This window comes from Salvelinus namaycush, chromosome 6 (genome assembly GCF_016432855.1).
Source record: "Salvelinus namaycush isolate Seneca chromosome 6, SaNama_1.0, whole genome shotgun sequence".
NCBI lineage: Eukaryota > Metazoa > Chordata > Actinopteri > Salmoniformes > Salmonidae > Salvelinus > Salvelinus namaycush.
The window spans coordinates 33,068,714-33,073,610 of record NC_052312.1 but is presented as its reverse complement, the minus strand read 5'-3'; positions in this window follow the sequence as shown (position 1 = coordinate 33,073,610).

The following is a 4,897-nucleotide window of genomic DNA, read 5'->3' as shown; positions in this document are numbered from 1 at the left end:
TCAGAGGAGACCTTTCAGCTAAAGGCGGCCGCTGCGCAAAGGTGCAGCACTTCTACTTTTCTTTATAAATGCCAGTGTCGTTGGCACTTTGGGGGGTAGGAGAGGAATAGTTGACCCCCCGTGATCGAGGAACACTGTTGCCAAATTCAGGCCGTTTAGTGCTCCATTTACTAAGCGCGCGCACAGGCTTTCCAGAATCCAGGACACACAAATTAAACCGAAACGTTAGCTCGTTTTGTTCTCTTCTGCGCATACTTATCGTGTATAAAAGTGCATTATTCCCTGGGAAAAGTCGTAAAACGCTAAAGCAGAATGTAAAGAATAATCTGGCGATTTGGAACTGTTGGAAATGTTGCACAATGGCCATTTATAATTTCTGTGTTGGAGTTTATTTAATAATAGGCCAAACACAACAATGCCAACATTTTGGGGGAAAAATACATTTATTTCAATAAATCTAAATTATTTATCTTGCCACAAAATCGCAACCTGCAATTGTTCACCTGCGGGTTGAAGTTGACGAGTAGCCTATCCAATGATGCATTTGTTTAATTAAGGATCAAATCATTTATTCAACCTAGTTTTACTTTCATATGTGATAAGATAGGCCTATGTTATAATAATGACACATTTCTATATTTCAATATTTCCCTTGTTACACAGGAAGACCGCAATCAAATTTCCCCTAAAGAACACATCATCTTCAGCCCTTTTGATAATCTTATCTTATTTTTTAAAAGTTTAGTCTAGAACATTCCAGTAGCCTATTAGATAAACCTATATTTTCATATTGCATAAGTAGTCCTATAGCATAGCTACAATTAGTCAGTGCAGATTATGAATTGTAGTGATATGTTAATATTGGTTACAATAATGCATGTCGAGCATCGGCACCAGCCTGGTCTCATAGACTAGACATAACATAGTTAATCTATATCCGGGACACTCAAATTAGTATGATATGTTGTGTCTGGTATGGTGACATAAGACAGAAGGTTACTTAAGGCAAACACAATAGGGTGGTTGGTCAGGGTGGATGGGTGGGTGTATAACTGGACAATCTGGCAACCCAAAGGTTGTGTGTTTGAATCTCATCAAGGACAACTTTAGCATTTTAGCAACTTTGCAACTACTTACTACTTTTTAGCTACTTTCTACTACTTAGCATGTTAGCTAACCCTTCCCCTAACCTTAACCCTTTAACCTAACTCCTAACCTTAACCCCTAGCCTAGCTAACATTAGTCACATAGCTAATGTTAGCTAAAACAAATTGGAATTCTTAACATATATGTTTTGGAAATTCGTAACATATTGTATGAATTGCAATTCGTAACATGTTGTACAAAATTGCAATTCGTAACATATATGAATTGAAATTCATAACATATTATATGAAAGGGATGATGGACATCCACAAATTAGTACATACCATATGAAACACAGTGGAGGCTGGTGGGAGGAGCTATAGGAGGACGGGCTAATTATAATGTCTGGAATGGAATAGTACCACATATGAGTCCATTCCAATAATTCCATTCCAGCCATTACAATGAGCCCATCCTCCTATAGCTCCTCCCACCAACCTCCACTGATGAAAAGCAACATATCATACATACTAATTGGAGTTCTTCGGTTTACTTTTACTATGTTATGTCTACCCCTGTGTCCAGGTTGGCGGCACCCAGTCTGTGAATTTTAGTTTTTTTGGATAGCCAAATTAAATTTTGGCATAAAAGCAACCTTGCCAAATAGCTTACCATATGGATTGATAAAATGTTGCTCAAATGTAATAACGTTTCTACAACGTTGTGAATTCCTTTAGAAGAATATGATTTTCAGCATTAAATGTTCTAGTGTGCTTAATAGTGAAGAGCTAGGCTAGGTGGAGAGATGGGGCTACCCACAGGTTCGATGGATGGCATTCCAATAACTTTATGGTCCTCGCTAGCAGGATGTTGCAACATTTTGTTGCTATGCTACCGCAATCTGTCGTGAGCACCGAAAGTGTCGCTTAGCTAATCACGTTATGAATAAAAATGTGGACATGGCAAACAGGCCTAAAGGTACGAAGATTGGCGCAAAATTGGTATATTATTCATTATAAACTGGGTGGTTTGAGCCCTGAATGCGGATTGGCTGAAAAAAACATATATTTTTACTGCTCTAATTACGTTGGCAACCAGTTTATAATAGCAATAAGGAACCTTGGGGGTTTGTGGTAGATTGCCAACATACCACGGCTAAGGGCTGTGTCCAGGGTCTCTGCGATGTGTCGTGCATAAGAACAGCCCTTAGCTATGGTATATTGGCCATATACCACACCCCCTCGTGCCTTATTGTTTAAATAACTCAAATATCAATAATATTAGGCTAATCATTCAAACATAGGCCTAAAAGCTATGGCTGTAGGCCAGCAATATCTCACCATGTGATGTGTGTTTTAGACATTATTTAACAGGTATTATTGGCCTAAATATTGTTTAGCTAATGTCCACATAATATAGTACTAATAACTAGTCTAAAAGTAGTTGGAACCAACTTCTTGCATAGCCTACAAATTGGGGCTTCTAAAAAATATAGTTGTTGTGGTATTTGAGTAGACCTCTTGAGTTATAATCCCCGAGACCAGACCCTGTCCTCTAGGCCCAGTGAGAAATACAACAAAAGGTGGCCACCGCTATCGGCCAGACAATTAACCAAAGGACCAGCATTAAACTATTATCATAAGAATGCTGTTTGCAATGGGGGGAAAGCCCTCTGAATTCATTGACATGCTGCATAGTGTTGGAAACCTTTTATGTCATCAATTACATGCAAGCTGCCTTTGCCATTTAACCTACTGACAGCTTTTTGACATTTTGTAGCGCTAGTTGTCTGTGTTGCTATAATAACTACTCGACAACACACAAATATATGATTTTAAAAGTGAATAGAAAAGGCTCTTATGAGGTCTTCCAGCAAGCCTACCAATTCTGGCGATGGGGCGGCACCTGTTGCTGCACAGGCATAGTCTACAACGCATCACTTTTACAGGTGGATGGATAGGCTACTGTGAAGAATAGGATGAACACAGCTCTGTAGTAGCTATCCCTACACACCAGGACTTGTTGTTCACTTCATATATTATGAGCGGAAGGATGCACCATGCCCAGTCCAGCTCAGATGCCAGTTTGTTGACAAACATAATTATCAGGTCTGGTTCCAAAATGGATTCTTGCTCACCTACTAGACTATACCAAGTGATCGTTTGTGGTCAAGTGTACAAGGGGACACAAAGATATCCTAAACATCAGTACTAGACCCACCTTGGCCTTTACTCACTGCTCCAGTCCATATGGCACAATCCATACATTTTATATTAGGTGGGCCTTTAAAGTGCCACCCCTGCAGGAATGAGGGGAATTGACTTTGCAAGTGTACAGAGGACTAATTCAAGTAAAGGGAAATGTATGGGTGTCTGTTCTTCTTTCAGGCATAATTCATTGTGTACATCTTTACCCCACGGGAAACAAAGAAATCTCAATTGCATACTCCTCCGGTCCTCTCTTTTCCTCCTTCTAAAAACCCATTGGAGGAGAAGGTCAGAGGGGTGGGACCTCTGACTTATTATCCAATGGGTATTGAGGAGGCAAGGAGAGAGGACGCTATGAGTATGAAATTGAGATTCTCCCATGGAATTACTATCCTGCTATGCTGAATCATGCACCTGGGTGGATTTATTCCATCAAGAAGGGACAGGACAAAACAGCAGGTTAAAAAATGATTTGATATATAATTGTTTTTTATCCAAAACATTGTCAAACCTGAAAATACACATCTAAACGTGTTGAAAACACCATGGGGACAACAGGATAAAAGAGTCACCCAGGAGTAGAAAGCACATGATGGACGCCACCACGGACTGATAAGGTGAACCAGTGACCATTTCATAGTAAGACCTCGACAAGAACCTGGTTCTGCTTTATTTACAGTGAATACAAAAATAAGGCCTAACTTACAGAGAGACATCCATGTCCTGGGTGAGTAGTAAGGAGACTGCACTGAACCACTAGTCCATTCAAGTCTGCGTCATTCCCTATAGTGCACTACTTAGGCACTGTATTTCCCGATTCAGTGCCCTTGTTTTGACCAGGGCACTTATATTAGGGCATTGGTCAAAAGTAGTGCACTACAGGAAACAGCGTGCCATTTCAGACCAACACGTAGGGAAGACCTCAATTGCATACTCCTCGTGTCCTCTCTCCTGCCGTCATTATCAAAACCCATTGAAGGAGAAGGTCAGATGGGCGGGACCTCTGGCTTTCTTATCCAACGGGTTTTGAGAAGACGAGGAGCGAAGGACACAAGTTCAATTAGACGGCGTATCTGCTGTTCCACACGCAGTAAAAATAGCGAGGAGAGGAGAGCGAGGAGAGGAGAGGCAAAGTTAACATTCAGGAATAATACCTAGTCAGTCACGTGCCGTTTGCTTACCTAAATGACTGGAGAGGGGCATTGGTGGCTCCAGACCTGACCAACCAGTGGAGTAGTGCACACATTTTCAGCGATCGAACAGTAACTTGTAATTGATGAGTTATAAACTGATATGTATTATGTAGGCCTAATACTATGTTGGGAGAAGTTACATGCCATCGACATTGACCACGAGCAGAAAGCGAGCATATACGAGTCATTTGAGTGTGTCGGAGGTCATCCGAGATGGTGAAAAGACACAATACTTTCACCTACGAGCACTTACAGAAATATGGAGTGCTGCAGGTGAGGGCCTAAGGACTTGGAAGAGTGTGCACCTCTGCAGAGGCAGGGTCTGAAGACAAATGGCAGGCTTAGAAACATTCCGCCACTGTACCTACTTTTCCCAGCCCCTCCCCCTGGACCATGCAGACCTACAGTGTT